The following is an 18678-nucleotide window of genomic DNA, read 5'->3' as shown; positions in this document are numbered from 1 at the left end:
TAATTGGGGAATGGCTGAACAAGTTGTGGTATCTGATTGTGACAGAAATATTATTGTGTAAAGTAATATTGGGTAGGATGGTTTCAGAAAATCCTGGGAAGACTTATATGAATTGATGCAAAGCAAAGTGAGAAGCAGAACATTGTACATATTAATAACATTATATAATGAACAACTATGAATGACAGTTATTTTTTGCCATACAATGATGAAAGACAATTCCAAAGGAACCATGATGAAAAATCCTGAGCACCCCGAGAGAGAGAGCTACCAAACTCTGAATGCAGATTGAAGCATACTTCTTTCATTTACTATGTTTCTTCCTTTTTCTTGTCCTCCCCTTAAACATGGCTAATATGTAAATATTTTGCATGACTTCACATACATAACTGATATATTGCTTGCCTTCTCAGTGGGTAAGGAAGGGGGTATAATTTGGAACTCTAAATAAAAATAAATAATATTTAAAAGATAATACTAAAAATTTATTCATTAATTCATAGGGGGATATATGTGGTGGGTAAATTTACCTCGTTGAGAGGAAATTAATATATGGAGTGAAGAGAGGGCAGTAATTACTGTGTTGATACCTAAGAGGATGAGTGAGAAGTTGGATCAGGAGAATGAGGTTATGATAACTATAAGCTCTCCTAAAAGGTTAATGGAAGGAGGTTATGCTAGGTTAGCAAGGCTTGCTAGTAACCATCAGGCACATATGAGTGGAAGGATTATTTGGACGCCTCGAGTTAGAATTAAGGTTCGACTGTGGATGTGTTCGTAGTTAGTGTTGGCTAGGCAGAATAGTATTGAAGAGGTAAGTCCATGGGTGATTATTAGTACTGTTGCTCCTATGAAGCTGAGAGGGGATTGTATGAGGGCAGCGATAATTATTAAGCCCATGTGACTGACAGAGGAGTAGGCAATGAGTGATTTGAGGTCTGTTTATTGTAGACAAATAGAGCTTGTTATAATTATGCCTCAGAGGGATAGAGTTATGAACGGGTAGCATAGGGTTATGGTCACTGGTTCAGTAAAGGCTGTGATTCGTATGATGCCATATCCCCCTAGTTTTAGTAGGATAGCGGCTAAGACTATGGAACCTGCAATAGGGGCTTCAACATGTGCCTTTGGCAGTCAGAGGTGGAGGCCGCATAGTGGTATTTTTACTATGAATGCTGTTATGCAGGTGTATCAGAGCAGAGAAGTTGATATGGAGGTGTCCAGGGTCGGTGAGACTAGTGATATGGTTGGAATTTAAGAGGATGCCCAAGATAATTTGAATTTGCTTCAAAATTCTGCTGGTAATAGTGAAGATCCATTATGCATAAGGACAAAAAAGCTATAACCATACAACGAAGAGGTTGAACTAGATGATTCTAAAATTTCTTTCTAACCCTAAACCTATGGTTCTCTGCATACTCTTGCAAGCAATCCAAACAAGACTGAAAGGACCCTTTGCCTCATCAGGAGCTATTCTTTCCAATCATTGAAGCTTCATAAATTGGTTTTCCTTCCATGTTCCAATGAATTGTAGTGATGGTCTCAGACAACTTGCCACTTTTTGACCTACTTCTCTTTCACATTCCCTGGGGAAGCTAAAGAACAACATTGCCATACAATGATGAAAGACAATTCCAAAGGAACCATGATGCTCTGGTTGAGAAGCTGGGAGTGCAGAAAGAGTGAGTCATGTAAAACATTTATTTTGGAGCTGGGCAGATTTCTTAACTGCTTCTTCTTTTTTAGAGTGGGTGGTGAGGGAGAAAGAAAGGGGGATTGAGACATCATTGATAATTGTGGTATTTGGCTCTCAAGATTGGCCATGGGTGTAGCAACAGATTTGCTTCTCCCCCACCTCAATAATTTTTCTGATCCATATTCTAGTGACTTCAGTTGATAGGAAGGGAATTTGTCACAGCTTGTTGAATAATTCACAATGTGTTGATTTCTTAATAACTTAAAAGCCTTACAAAAAGAGAGGGGGGAGGAAAATAAACTGTGTAAATTCAGGAACACCAGTACCATTTTCTCTTCCTGCAAAGAGGAACAAAAGAGTTCATTCAAATAATTTACAAGTGGAAACCTAGACCTACCAGGTAAGAACTAATCAAGAAAAGGAACCCAGATAATGGCAGCTTTATTAGAATTAGGGGCGGGGGCAGGCAGAAACCTGTGAGCTAAAATATTATTAAAACCTCAAGTAAATCCCAACATATGAAAGAGCAATCAGGAAACTCCAAAATACTCATGCCTACAGCACACCTGGTGTAGGTTTTTACTGTAACATATAAAATGCAACCTATTAAATGCAATCGAATAGGTGACATTCCAACCTGGAATTCTTTTAAATATAACCCAGAGTTTGGGGAGTATATAAATTTCTTGTAACTCTTTACTAGGATGTAAAAATATAAGAATGCAACATGATCTTCATAAGCAGCAAAGGCAGCAGCAACCAGAATGAAATTCAAAAGGGAGCAAGGAAAAGGATTATTTCAATGGAAAAGGAGGAGGCTAAAAGTAACCTAAGACAGGTTAGGAACCTGGGATTTTAGAATTGAAAGGATTGGAGACTTCATCTTTTCTAAACCTCTTATTTTATAGGTAAGGAAAAATAAGACCCAGAGTCATTCAATGACCTGACTAGATCACACAACTAAGAGTGGCAACTGTTACAAAAGATGGGTTTTCAGAAAGAAATATAATAATAGACACTTGAGGTCTAAATTTAGGAGATTACATAGTTAAGAAGCAAGAAGAGGAATAGGAATCAGGGCAGATAACAGTCAGAGATACAGGAAGAAAACCAAATTTTAAGCAGTACTTCGTCTTCCTAGTATTCCTAGCTTTCTAGAATAAACAAAGAAATAAATGAATGAATGAACATTAATGGAGAACTTATGCAAATCTCCTAGTTCATATCATCAGCAGCTGTAGCAATATGTCTGTCCCACCAGAAGTTTCTTGCTCCTAGGCATGGATGTCTGGGTTTCCTGCCATGAAAGTGAAGCAGCATATACTGGGGAAAGGTAAAGAGATTCCCATGATGACTCCAAGGAGACCATCAATCTTATAGTCTTTCTGAGCTCTAAGGCAGATATGATCTACATTGTATAGGAAGTAGACAGATTTGGCTCAAAGGTGAACATGAAAGAAGTGGTTGAGGTGGTTACCACTATGAAGATGGCTTCCATGGTTATTGTAGACACTGTGGGCCATGTTTAACACTCTGGCCCCTGCTCTCATCCTACTGGCTTTCATATCTTCTAAACCATCTTTGTTGATCATATCATTGATGGGTATGAGGTGATTCTAGAGGAATTCACACAAATCCAAGAAGACCTTTGCCAAGGGCTGAAAGATACTTTCAGCAAGTAACAAAGAAGGACTTCACTTGAATGAAAAAATACTTCCAGGTGATCTGAGTTATTGATCACACCAAATATGCCTGCTCCCTCTGAGTCAGAAGTCTCACCTGATGAGGTAGTGTCAGTGTGAATGAGAAACTAGACTGGGACAACAAGAAGCAAGAGCAGCAAGTGCCTGTGTCCACTGTATTTAAATAGAGTGAGAAGACTGATGTCATTAAATTGACCAATGGCAAGAGTTACAAAGATGTTACTAGCCTCTGGTAAATTAAGAAACTCTGAAAACCCCATAGAGGTCTGTGTAAGGTAGTCTAAGTCAGAGGTTGGTACTCTGCTTTCATAGCACTCTTTCTGGCCCTGATGAGTTGGACAAGCTATCACCATAATATTGAGATCAACAAAAAATCTCCAAGATTAGTCAGGGCTACTAGATCCAGGATGGGGAAACTTATTTTTAAAAACTACATTCCCTGATTACTACCTATCTTATAAGAGCATTAATCCTCTGAGAAGATTTGCCTACTATGGTGAAGTGACCAGTGGCTTTATTATGCTGAAAGGCTATGGTTTGGGGCACCATGAAACGTGTCTTCACCCTGTGAAAGTCTCTGTTGGTCCAGACTAAATATTGGGCTCTGGACAAGAATGGCTTGAAGTTTATCTACTCTAGCTCCAAATTTGGTCATAGCTGGTTTCAGACTGCGAAGAAGAAAGTTTTCATGAGACCACTTGAAAAAGACCATGATGCTAAAAAAAAAAAAAAAAAAAAAAAAAAAAAAAGGTGCCAATTGTTTCCAAACTAACTTGGAGCTGATGGATTCTCAATAAACTTAAATTATTAAAAATGAATTAACATTTTGCCTAGCACTTTGTTAAGCACAGGATGACTTCCCCTAGAGTTAACACACATAGGAGACTGAGAAACAGGAGATAAGAATTTTTGTTCAAAAAGTTCCAGGAAGTAAATGAGTTGAGTTGTCTTAAAAGAGTTGACTATAAGACTTTTAATGAAGTAAATCTTATTTTGCCATTGATTTCTATTATAAATTTAGAGAGCTATTACCACAAAAAAACTTAGTAAGTAATGAATTCAGAGGATGGCCCATGCTGTGTCAGGAATACCATTTTTCTATATTAGCAATCTATACCTGAAATTAATGCCTGATTTCTAAGCTGATATTTCTTTTACAGACTTAGAATATTTTCCAACACTGAGACCCCCCACAGCTGATATTTGTCACTCCTGCCATCATTGCTCATAAACTCTACCCTTGTTTTTACCTGTATTAAGGTTTTTCACCCCAGGCCAATAGATTGGTAAATATTTCATTGGATGGCCCTCAAAACTTTGTACATATTAAAGAGGTAGAGATCAAGAATATTCTTTTAGTATTTTGAAGTTATAATGAAGTGATCTGCAACCAGCTGGCTTCCATCTCAAGCGTGGTTGGACTCCTAGAACATGGATTTCATATGAAATGGGATAGTTAGATGTGATCTATGGGGTCTCTCTCAGCTCTAAATTTATGATCCTGTGAAGCAAGTGATTTTGGGGTTAGAAATAAAAAAAGACCTTCCCAGATGAGAACTGTTAGCCATTTCGTGACAGATGGGAAACCTCATCTTTTGATAATTAAAACAAAAGTTGGATGCATTTTCATCTTCTTCATATAAATTAATGTAACCTACATGAAGGCATGATTTCTCTAGCTATTACCAACCCTGTGATTATATTTTCAACTCAGATTTAAGATTCCTCAGGTTCTATCCATTAGAAAATATTTTTGGAAATGATTCAAATATCTTTCCCTTTCAAACACATCCCTAGTTTTATGTCTAATTGACTAAGAGAATGAAGTTTTTAAAAGGTTTTTGATTTGCTGAATCTCTACATTATTAAAGGCAGGTCTCAGGAGCTCAGTTCTGTGCCAGCACTATTTCCTAGACATTCTAACCTTGAACATCAACCTTTAGGTGTCTTATAAGGCATGTGGAAGATTATGAAAATCTTAGTTAAAATGGGAATTTACAATTTCAGAATTGCAATTTTATTATAAAAATGCACTTTATATTACAAGCCATTAAGTGGGTCAATAGACCAAACTAAAAGTGGTATGTGAATGAGTGAATGTACTAAGTATTCATAAACTTATTTCATAGTCAGTATATCACTTTCATGTATATCAGATTTCAACTGAAATTATTGCATTTGTATATACACATACAAAAACACATACACATATTTAACAATGTTAACCTCTTCTAAGATTGCCTTTTCTTCCCACTATCTCAGGCTATTGGACAGCTGCATTTGTCTCAACTCTCTGTTCCAAGAGAGGTTAATTTCTTTGGCTGCCCTCTGGTTACTCTGCAAGACACTTATTAAAATATCTCTTTTTGATTAATAGCAGATAATGTGAAAAGAAGCATATTCATTTCTCCATTTAACAAGCATAGACTTAAAGATAATTGAAAAACTCTGGAAAGGATGGTCAGAATGGTTCTGTTGATATATTATTACTAGTCAGATGAAGTAAAGCATTGCTAAAGCCAATGAATGACAGTTAAAGAGAGGCAGGTTTTAACTTAGTAGAACTCCCTAAAAATTTTGTTGTCCAACTTTGGATTAGAATGAATGACCTCCAAAGGATATAAACAGACAATTCTCAGACGAAGAAATTAAAACTATTTATAGCCACATGAAAATATGCTCCAAATCAGTATTAATCAGAGAAATGCAAATTAAGACAACTCTGAGATACCACTACACACCTGTCAGATTGGCTAGAATGACAGGGAAAGATAATGTGGAATATTGGAGGAGATGTGGGGAAACAAGGACACTGATGCATTGTTGGTGGAGTTGTGAACACATCCAGCCATTCTTGTAATGGGCTGAGGCTTGAGTTGATGCACTGAGGTTCCAAGCACATGAGGCTAAATAGTAATTGGACCATACTCTATTAATATATAAGCTTCAGACCTCTCTCTCTGCTAGCTCTTTTGTCATTGCAACGACTTTTCTGTTTGTTTTCTCTTTGCACAAAGAGTGGGTGGGGGCCATTCTTTCTCCAAGCTTATATATTAATAGAGTATGGTCCAATTACTATTTAGCCTCATGTGCTTGGGACCTCAGTGCATCAACTCAAGCTTCAGCCCATTACACATTCTGGAGACCAATTTGGAATTATGCTCAAAAAGTTATTAAAATGTGCATATCCTTTGATCGAGCAGTGTTTCTACTGGGCTTATACCCCAAAGAGATACTAAAGAAGGGAAAGGGACCTGTATGTGCCAAAATGTTTGTGGCAGCCCTGTTTGTAGTGGCCAGAAACTGGAAAATGAATGGATGCCCATCAATTGGAGAATGGCTGAGTAAATTGTAGTATATGAACGTTATGGAATATTATAGGTCCATAAGAAATGACCAGCAGGATGAATACAGAGAGGACTGGCAAGACTTACATGAACTGATGCTGAGTGAAATGAGCAGAACCAGGAGATCATTATATACCTCAACAATGAAACTGTTTGGGAATGTATTCTGATGGATGTGGATCTCTTCGATAAAGAGAGCTAATTCAGTTTCAATTGATCAAGGATGGACATAAGCAGCTACACCCAAAGAAAGAACACTGGGAAATGAATGTAAACTGCTTGCATTTTTGTTTTTCTTCCCGGGTTATTTCTACCTTCTGAATCCAATTCTCCCTGTGCAACAAGAGAGTTCGGTTCTGCACACATATATTGTATCTAGGATATACTGTAACCTATTTAACATATAAAGGACTGCTTGCCATCTGGGGGAGGGGGTAGAAGGAGGGAGGGGAAAAATCAGAACACAAATGAGTGCAAGGGATAATGCTGTAAAAAATTACCCTGGCATGGGTTCTGTCAATAAAAAGTTAAAAAAATAAAAAAAAATAAGTTAAAAAAAAGAATCAAGCAAGACTTAAAAAAAAAAAATGAATGACCTCAGGAAGTAGTCAACTCTCTATTATTGGAGTTGTTCAAGTGGACTCTGAATTACTACATGTTCCAATTATTGCAAAAAGGACTCATATTTTGTATTAGGATTAGGAGCTGGTACAGTGGGTACTACAATGCAAATGGAATCTGGAGTTCTGGTAGGTGGCTCATTGGATGGAGTGCCAGGTTTGGGGGCAGGAAGACACTATTAGCTGTGTGACCCTGAGCAAGTCACATAATCCTGTTTGCTTCATTTTCTTCATTTATAAAATAAGCTGGAGAAAGAAATGACAAATCACTCCAGTATCTTTTCCAAGAAACTCCCCAAAAGAGTCACAAAGAGTTGAATATAATCGAAATGATTCAACAACAACAACAACAACAACAACAACAAAAAAAACTATCTCCCAGGGTTATGGCCCACAGTGTCCAAAATGATCCTGGAAGCCATCTTCATAATGATAACCACCTCCACCACTTTCTTCATGTTCACCTTTGAGGCAAATCTGTCTACTTCCTGAACAATGTAGATCATATCTGCCTTAAAGCTCAGAAAGGCTGTGAGGTAGGTGGTCTCCTTGGAGTCATCATGGAAAGCTCTTTTCCTTCCTTTCTCCTCCCCTTCCCTTCCTCCCTTCTCCTCCCCTCCCCTTCCTTTTCCTTCCTCTTCGCTCCCCTTCACTTCCCTTTTTTTCCTTTCCCTCCTTTACTCTTCCCTCCCTTTCCCTCCTTCCTTTTCCCTCCCCTCCCCTTCCCTCCCGCCCTTTCCCACCCTCTCCTTCCCTCTCTTCCCCTCTTCTCCTCTCCCTTCTCCTCCCCAGCCATCCCTTTCCCTTCTTCTTGTCTCTCTCTGTGTATCTCTGTGTGTATGTCTCTCTCTTCTCTTTCTCATCAGAAAAATGAGCATAATAGTTCTTATTGTACTTCTCTTGCAGGTTTATTATGAAGCTTAGATGTAATGCTATATAAAAATACTTTGCAAACTGGAAAGTGCTATGCAATTTTTAGTATCATCATTATTATTAATTAATAGTAGTAGTGATGGTAGCAGTGGTGGTGGGAGGAGTAGTAGTATCAGTAGTTGTGTGTCAGTACTAGTGAGCTGGCTCAATAGAAAGAATGCTTGACCTGGAATGAGTAAGACCTGAGTCCAAATCCAAATCCAAATCAGACATCCCTTGCTTATTTGGCCCTTGACAAGTCACTCAATCTCTATTTGCCTCAGTTTCTTCAGCTGTAAGATGGGGATGATACTGGTACCTACCTCCCAGGGTTATTGTGAGGATCAATGAAATAATATTTGTAAAGCACTTAACACAGTGCCTGGCACATAGTAATCTGTATATAAATGTTAGCTATTCTTATTGCTGTTACTAATAGTAATACTTATTGTACCATATTTGAATAACTATGGAGGAAGTCTTGTTATGAAACCAAACTGTTCCCAGAAAAAGCTGCAATAGGTTCTGGACCATGCCCTAAATTTCAGAGTCTACAGAGGTATATAAAACCCTACTCTACTTCCTCGGTATTGTTTTCCCATCTTTGTGTCCTAGAAGCAGCAGAATTGAGCTGATGTACTTTGTTTGACCAGTGGCTTTGTGGGGCTTGGTCTTTATGATTACCAAGTCTCTTCTCTCAATGCAGGCTCCATAGTCTTAGCCACTATTCTACTAAAATTAGGAGGCTATGGTATATGAATTACAACCTTTACCAAACCTATTACCACCAACCTTTGTTACCTGGCACATTCCAGGAAATTTGCAGGATGGAAGTTTTCTTTTTACTTCTATATTCTATTTTAATTAAATATTATGTTTATTGTCGAGGTGATGTGAAGTTTGTTTGTTTTTTTTTTTTGAAGCAAAGATAGGGTTTTTTATTAACAGATGACTCACCAAACATTTGCAATTTGAAAATAAAATTGTAAAAATGGATGTAATTGTGTCAAATGTCAAGTGCTTTTATGTGGATTTTATATTGATTGTATCCACTTCTCTCTCTGTCTCTTTCTGTCCCACTGTCTCTGTCTCTCTGTCTTTGTCTTTCTCTCTATGTCTCTCTGTCTTTCTATCTCTCTCTCCTTCCATTAAGAGGAAAAAATAAAAATAATTAAAATATCTGGGAGTTTTCATGAACTATAAACTCAATATGAATCAGCAATGTTATATGGTAATTGGAATAATGAATTCATTAATGTTAATAGGAAATATTGTTTAAAACAAAGGATGTGCTATTTCTCCTGTATTCTGCCCTGGGAGTGCTATGTTTGGATTTTAGGATTCACTTCTAGTTCTTGACAATATATTTTAGAATGAACATTTACCAGTTTAAGCGTGTCGAGAGCAAAGAGAATGGTGAAGGGCTCAGGACCAAGTCATTTGTGATCCCTAAAAAGAAAAAAAAATATATAGGATGGGATAAATTCAATAAACATTGTTAAATGTCCACTGGATGTTTTCAAGTACTTAATAGACTGTCTTGTTCAGTGTGGAATCTTGATCAATGAATGCAAGTTATAGATAGATATATTTAGATTTTATATAAGCAAGAGCATTTGAATGATTAGAGATTTCTGAAAGTGCTTGGGCTGCTTGGAGAGGAAGTGGCTACTCAGCTCACAAAACCTGGTTGACCATTTGTTGATGATGTTGAGAGAAGTCCTATACAAATTGAGTAAGATTCTATGAAATATTTTCATTTGATATTTTCCTTTGGCATTGGGGTGACTTTCTTTTGCTTGCATTTGAATCCCCAGCAGCAATTAGCACAATTCCTAGCGCATAGGGGTGTACACACACACACACACACACACACACACACACAGATGTAAATGAAACAGCCCTCTGTCCTCAAGAAGCTTACATTCTATAAAGGGAGAAAATATGCAGACTTATAAGTATATAAAAAATAATTGTAATTTATAAGTACATATGCAAGTATATGCAAAATTCAGCAGATGCTAGAATGGACCCTGATACTGAGAACATGGACTGCATTTGCCTTTTTAAATATTCTTAGTTCTCAGCATAGAGTAAGGCATTGAGAAAAGGCTTAATAAATGGTTGCTGACTTGATGACTTGGTAAAAGTTGTAAGGTCAGTGGAATATTGTCGATCATTTGAATCCTTTTGTTGAATTATCCTTTGCTCAGGGGGTGCTGATTGAAGACAACATTTTCCCTCCTATCTGGTGATAATAAAATTTCCAGGAAAAGAAGTCTGACTACAGATTACAAAAATAGAGGCTCAGCTAAAAGCCAGAAGTGAATCAACAGCAAGACAATGGAGTATGTTATGGCAGCCAAGAAAACTAATGCAATCTTAGGTTGCATTAAGAGAAGCCTAAATTCCAGGAATAAGACCAGGGAAAGTCTTTCTGAGAGGTACTTGAGAGTGGTAGAGACTCTGCTTTGAAGATAGAAAAACCTGGATTCAAATTCTGCCTCTGAAACAGATTGGCTTTTACAATCTCAACAAATAATTTAAACCCTCAGACAATTGATCCTCTACTATTATAAGAAATAAGTTAGAGAACATTTTCTGATCTGCATTGGTTTGTTATTGTCCTATTGTTTCACTCATCTCTGACTTTTCATGACTCCATTTGGGGTTTTCTTGGTAAAGACACTGCACTAGTTTGCCATTTCCTTTTCCAGCTTATTTTACACATGAGAAAACTGAGGCAAATAGGGTTAAGTGACTTATCCAAAGTAACACAGCTCGAAGTGTTTGAGGCTGTATTTGAACTTTGGAAGATGAGTCTTCCTGACTCTAGATTTTGAAATCTATTCATTTCTAGCTGCCCTATCTGGATTGATAGAAGGGTTGTATCTGTTGCTTTTTTTTTTTTTTTCATTAAATAGAATGAACCACCAAAGTCCTGAAGTAATGTGACCATAAATGAAATGTTGGGTTTAGTATTGGATAGAATCCTTTTAATAGAAATTCTGAGTGTGTTTTATGAGGATCACTTGAAGGAAGAGGGTTTTAAAAATCAGATTAAAAGGAAACTTAAAGGGGATATGAAAGATATGTTGAAGTATTTGATAGACTATAAATTTATAAGAAGGTTTAAATTTATTCTATGAGGAACAATGAGTAGATGCAAAGAGGCAGATTGAGCCTTGATCAAGAAACGCTTCCTAAATTAAGAAGTCAATGCAAAAAGTAGTAAATTAAAACCATTAAATTAATTCTATTTAGTACTTTACAGAACATTTTTATCTAGTGTTATGGGCCAGAGCTGTACTTGAAACAAGGATTTTTACAAGGTGCTAAGTGGAATTGATAAGACAATGGTTATCTAATTTAGCATGGTGATTAATAGTTCTCTTGTTCAGTATGATTGATTTAATCTTACAACAAATAATGGTTCCCTAGTAATATAATGATTGGCTTATACTCAGGTATACTGTAAATGACATAATTATAATAGAGCATATAAACTGGGAAAAAGTCAGCCAGGGTCAGACTTGGAGAAGAGAGAGGACTTGAGGTGGGAGCTCAAGCTCTGGAAGCCCCAGGCAAGTAGAGACAAGCCTTTGAAGGAGCTAATAAAGGATTTGGACTTTAACACTTGGCTATTCTTGTGGTGATTAATCTGCTGAAATGAAGGCTGCTCCAAAACCTCCAGAAAACCAACCAGAACACTACAATCTAGATTGTGGAAGATAAGTGATGCTGTCATATCAAACTAAACCATTCAAGTGGAAAAGGGTTACATGGGTTGGAATGGGCTGCCTCTAGAGATGGTAAGCTCCTCCTCTATGAAGATCTTTAAACACAGACTAGATGATGCAGTGGATAGAATGCAGGGTCTCAAGTCATGAAGACTCATTTTTCTGAGTTCAAATCTGGCTCAAATAGTGTCTTTTCCAAAAAAAAACCCAAAGAAAGTCACAAAGAATCAGTCACATTTGAAATGAATGAATTATACAGTCGTCTGGAGCACTAAGAGATTAAGTCATTTGACCAGTGTCAAATAGTCTGGGAATTTCATACATCACATCTGTGATGACCACGTATTTAAAATCAGCCGGAGTCAGGAATTCAGGTTAAGGGAAAAATCTTCAATCTTTATTCTCAATAGAGGTGAAGAAGGATTGTGATAGCAATATGTGCAGCTGTGACAGGAAGCCAGCTAGCAGAGGTGAAGGGGGATTTCAGGTGAAAAGGGGACCGGAGGTGAAGGGGGGTTGCGATCACAATGCGAGCAGTTGTGTCAAGACCCCAGCCAGCTGTCTCCCTTTCCTCTTCCTTCTCCACTCCCCTGCCTCTACTCACCAAAAACGTCATTTCCTATACAACACATCAGGACTTGCACAAAGAGTGGGCGGGGCCATTCTCTCTCCAAGCATATGTATTAATAGAGTATGGTCCAATTACTATTTAGCCTCACGTGCTTAGCACCTCAGTGCATCAACTCAAGCCTCAGCCCATTACACACAAGAGCAAAACATTTTTTAAAAATCAAGATTATACCAATCTCTGTTTATATAGCATTTTACTTTACAGTATTACCTTAAACAGGTAAATTGATTTGATGAAGGTCATACACACTTGTGAGTGGCCAACCCATGACTGAATGGCAGGTTTTATGATTTTAAATCTAATGCTTTTTTTACTCCGTATCAGATCTTCTGATTCTTTACCATAGCTACTTGTTAACTTTGCATAGTTTGCCAGTCTATAAAATTAAAAGAAAATTAAAGAATTAAAAAAAAATTTCCTCAATGAAGTAGAAAAAATAAACTCAGATAACAGCAGACTGATGTTATAGTTTGATGCCACAGCATCTCTGATCTTAGGCAGTCTGGAAAAAAATGTTCTGTAAAGAGGTAAGTGGAATGAATTTAATGATTTTAGTTTTATTCCCTATTGCATTAAAGTCCATTTCACAAAAAGCTCAATGTACATTATACGTTGGACTCCAAAGCATGGCTCATATTTAACTGGAGAAACAAAGTCTGTGAAAATGAGCCCTGAGTCTCCTGGACCTCCCTACATCCTAATTGGCTGTAGTTCTTATTATCAATAGCTGGCTCAACTCTTGGGGCATTAAATTAAAATATTATTCTTTGCTTTAACAAAAAATGGAGTGAATAGAAATAATAAAAAATTAAATTACTTTGCAAAATCAATTTTTCCGTTAACTTTTTCATAGTCAGTATGAGCAGAGCTCTTCTATCAGATATACTTCAGATAGTCAGAATGATTCCCTACCTGGTCATTCTCTCTTGTTCTTTTTGCACCCACATGGTCTTTGTTTTATTTTTTTAGGTCACTATATACCTTCTGGATTAATTTATTTAATATTCCATTGACTGAGCTGCCAAGGCTTATTTCTTCATTACTGGCCTTTGCTTAAGGGTTGTAGTTGCTGAATTTCACATCCCCTTTGATCTGCCTGGAATTTTATTTTTTTATCTCATTTATTTCTTTTCCCCTTCTTTGTTTATCCCAGTGGCAGAAAAGGAGGATTAATTATTTCTACAAAGCTTACACTTCCTTATGCATCAGAGTGCTGGCAGACAGAACTCATTTATTTCAAGTGAATACATTTCTCCATAGGTTGTCATGAGCATCCCAAGGAACCATATTCATAAGACTTCAGCTTTGCTGTAGGCAGGGCTCTTCAAGCAGATTTTCTGCACATAACCAGCCTAACTATGACAACTCTTCTGAGACTCTTCCTTAATCTAAATCTTAGGCCTGGGAGTCACCTGTTTGGGTCTCACTTTCCTCAACTATAAAATGAGGAGATTGAACTTGAATTCTTTTAAGGTTTCTTCCCAAATCTTACTCTTTCAAGGTTCTGGTTTTTGTGGGTACAATCTATTGAAAAAAGGAAAATTTGCCCTATTGGTTGTTCTTGTCCATAACACTTCATATTTTTCTCCTCATTTCTGCCTTTTAGATTCCCTTGATTTTTTCAGTATTCATCCCCCGATGCTCCTTTTTAAGGAGACTTTTCAAGTTTTTTTCCATCTGCTAATACTTTCCCCTTTTAGACTGATGTCCATCTACTCTGTATACATCTTGTACAGATGTTGCTATTTGCATGTTGTCTGCTTTATTACACTGTGAGCTGCTTAAAAGAAAGCTATTTTCATTTTTTGTTCTGTTTTTGTAATCCCCAGTATTAAATATAAAGCATACATTTTAAGAACTTAATAAATTCTTGTTGACTAACTCAAATCTATAAGTTTCAGTTTCCTCATATATTAAGTGAGGATGTTAATGCCAGTAGCACTTATGTACTTGACAGAGCTGTTTGGACCAAATGAGATCATGTATATAAAATGCCTCAAAGAGGTTAAAATCCCACATATATGTATATTTTTACAAGTCTAAAATCTGTGATTCAGTAGGATCCAAAGACTCAAAATCTAAGTTTATTTCACTCCCTCCTCTTCCCCAGATGTCTATGTATCAGTTGAATGTTAAGTATTATTGGGGATATTTCCTTACATTAGTTTTAACTATTTTCTTTAACTTCTCTTTAGTCTGGAAGAAAGTACTGGAATAAATGAATAAGTGGAAAGAGACTGTAGGGACTATGTGACATGAAGGAAATGAAAAAATATTCATATATCCATAAGATATGGGTCAAATAACCACATTACTCCCAAACATTATTGTTATTTCTCAAATTTTTACACCCTCTTTTTCTACTCAGCAAAGTTGGGTGTTATAGCTCTCTTATTTTCTTTTTAAAATTTTTTTTTATTAAACTAGATACAGAAGAAAAATAAAACAAACAAAATGATTCAAAATATATAAAAGTTTTTATTTCAAGAAAGCATATATATTAATAGAAGAGATTATATTCATGACTGTCCATCTTTTTTTGCTTCCTTGTAGATTATTGTTTTGTTTTCTGCTGTGCATTTTTAAATTTATACTTTTTTCCCCATTTCATTCCCTCCCCCCCAATTTCAACCTTCAAAGGAAGTCACTGGATGATAAGATGATTACTTTGTTAGTATTCTTTATCACTTTTTTTTATTAGCAATTATGAGCTACTCTTGCCTGATTATTTAGAAGTCCTTCTAAATATTCTAGATTATTAGAGTCATTCATAGGTATGGGCTATATCACATAAAGAGAAGATATAATTCATTCATTCATACATTCATTACATAGACATTTGTAGTAGTATGGGGTAGCCTGTGAGTCAGAAAGATTTTTGTTTCATGTCCTACTTGAGGAATTGCATTTGCTTTGGTGGAGGGAGTTTTCATACCAGGTATTCCCCAAGAAGAAAATCACAGATTTTTCACATGTCCCCATACTGTGTGGAAGGGTCTGTGGGGAATAAAAAAACAAATGCAACATATAGTTTATTCTTTGGGATATTATGATCTGTTAGCAAAATTATAAATATACACTATAAACAATTGGCACAGGGCAGTTTAGTGTGCAGTGGATAAGGTTCTGGAACTGGAATCAGGAAGGCTTCTTTTACTGAGTTCAAAACTGGTCTCAGACACTTGCAAGTTGTATGACTCTGAAAAAGTCATTTAAATCTGTTTGCCTCAATTTTCTCATCTGTAAAATGAGCTGAGGAAGGAAATGGAAAATCACTCCAGTATCTTTACCAAGAAAACTCCAGTGAGGTCCAAGGAGTTGGACATGACTAATTACCAAATGAATACCAACAACATAACAACAACTAGTATTTATATAGATTTATTTAGGATTTGGAAAAAGATGAACAATTATACAAATTTGGGTGGAGACTCTAAGTTATTTGATTTGATTTCTACTTTGATTTGATTATCTATTAAAATTGTTTTATTTGGATCATAGATTTGGAGCTGGAAGAGACCTTAGGTATCATCTAATCTAATTCCCTTATTTTAAAGGTAAGGTTACATGGTTAATAAGTAGCAGCACCAGGATTTGATTATAGGTCACTTGTCTCCAAATCAGAGGCTTTATCCTGCCCCACGTTACTTTAGAGTTATTCAACATCCCTCACCCCCCAACATTTGTATTAAAGTTTCCAATGGAGTTCATTTATGTGATGTTCTGAGGGAGATAGCTTAGTTTGGATGTTGAATCCCATAGAAATTATCTCCTCCTACTTCCTTTCTCCCAAGTACCACTACATCCAGGCATCCTTTATGAAAATCACACTAATGGATTATATCATAAGGACAATACAAATCATGTTATAGTTTCGTTTCAACCCAGATGGAAGAACTAGTGGTGAATATTACAGGGAGGATAATTTAGGTTTCATATCAGACTAAGTTTCCAAACAATCAGATCTGTCCAGAAGTAGAATAAGTTACCTTAGTAGAGAATAAATTTCCCATCAATGGAGGATTATTTTTAAAAAGTAGATGCTGTTGGAGTAGTGACTTATTGGGGATGTCATATATGGCATTTGTGATTTGGATAGAGCTTGAATTCAATGGCCTCTGACATCCTTTTCCAGTCTGATATTCTATGATTCTGACAGTTGTTTGCTGTGAGGGGAAAATGTGAAGATCTGGCTGTTGACAGCAGTCAGGATCAGATTCAGTAGAGAACATAGTTCCTTTCACTCAACTTTTTGGCACCACCTTTCTCCCAGGCTGGCCTCTGAAGGCAGCCATATACCCCAAAATGTATAGAATATTTGACTAGGGAGTTGGAGAATCCAACCTATGGTGGCTAGCCTTAAAATCCTGGAGGGTTGTTCTTTGAAAGAGAGGGTTAGATATTCTCTGTAGTTCTAGAAGGCAATAGACATAGGGAAGTGTATTTGAGGTTGCGAGAACTTCAACAATTAAATCTGCACAACAATCCAGTTATCTGACTCATGGGATAGAGGATTTCCTTTTAGTGAAAATGTTCCTTCTAGTTGGAGGGCTAAGCTCCTTTCTGCACAGATTTTGTTGTTCATCCTTCATTTTTGAAGAATATCAATGACATTACCAGCTGCCTCTCTTACAAGGCACATTAGAAGGCATCTATATGGATGGAAGGAAGAATCTCGAAGTTTTCACCTAACTATATGATTATTAGTAGGTTCTCTTTTTCCCCCCTAACCCTAAACAAATCTTTTATACGAGCAAAATTAGATCAACGTGAATATTAAGAATTTCCTCAAAAGAAGGGAAAATCACAAAAAGTCAGAGAATAGCAATTTCATTTATTGTACTTTGTTAAGAATGAAGATTACAAATAGATTCTACATATGTGTTATGATTTTAAAAAATAATGAGGCAGATGGCCTTGAAAAGTTAATGAATTTCAGAGTGGTCAGATAATAACAACAACAACAACAACAACAACAACAACAACAATAATAATAATAATTAGGTCTCCCTCCTCTCCTTCTCCCCTTTCCTCCCTTCATCTATTCTTTTCTCCTTCCTTCCTTTCTTCTATCCTTCCTTCTTTCCTTCCTTCCTTCCTTCCTTCCTTCCTTCCTTCCTTCCTTCCTTCCTTCCTTCCTTCCTTCCTTTCTTCCTTCTTTCTTTCCATTCCCCCCCCTTTCTCCTCTCTCTTTTTCTCTATCTCTCTTTCTTTCTCTCACTCTCTTCATAAGGGGCTCATTCATGGTGCTTCTTCTCCCTGAACTAACATTTTTCCTGTCTCTATTCACCATTGTAGTTCAAAGAACAAACAAATGAAGCACTTTGGACAGTTCCCTTTTAATTTCCTAAGTTTGTGGAAATCAAAGTAGACTCTTTTATGGTGATCAAATGTCATGTCATCATCAGATGTGTTATTACAACTTGGAAACAGTTGGAAAAGTAGTTTAGTAGCACAGTGGATAGATCCCTGGCCTTGGGAATCAGAGTCATAGCTGAGTTTGAATGCTACCTTGGACAGTAACTGTATAATTTTGGGCAAGTCTGTTAATCTCTTTCATCTTTAGTATCTTGATGTGTAAAATGGGGATATTAATGGTACCTACCTTGTAGAGTTGTTGTGAAGATTCTCTGAGATGATATAGCTTATAAACAATTTGCCTTCTTTAACTATGCTTTGCTTTATCCTTTGCAGATATTGCAGTTTTTAAAAATCAAAGGTTTGTGGAATCTCTGCTTCAAGAAAGTCTGTCTGACACCATTTTTCCAAAGCAGGTGATCATATCATGTTTCTGTGCCACATTTTGATAATTCTTATAACATTTCAAACTTTTAAATTATTATGATTTATTATGGTGATATGTGATCAGTGAACTTTGTTGTTACTATTTTAATTGTTTTGGAAAGCCATGAACTGTGTCCATATAAGAGAGTGAATTTAATTGATAGATGTTATATGTTCTGATTGCTCCACTGACCAACTGTTCCTGTCTTTTCCCTGAGACATTACCACATTGAAGTTAGGCCAAT

The sequence above is a fragment of the Antechinus flavipes genome, chromosome 1 (assembly GCF_016432865.1).
Source record: "Antechinus flavipes isolate AdamAnt ecotype Samford, QLD, Australia chromosome 1, AdamAnt_v2, whole genome shotgun sequence".
Taxonomy (NCBI): domain Eukaryota; kingdom Metazoa; phylum Chordata; class Mammalia; order Dasyuromorphia; family Dasyuridae; genus Antechinus; species Antechinus flavipes.
The sequence above is the reverse complement of the archived record's forward strand: the minus strand, read 5'-3'. Positions refer to the sequence as shown.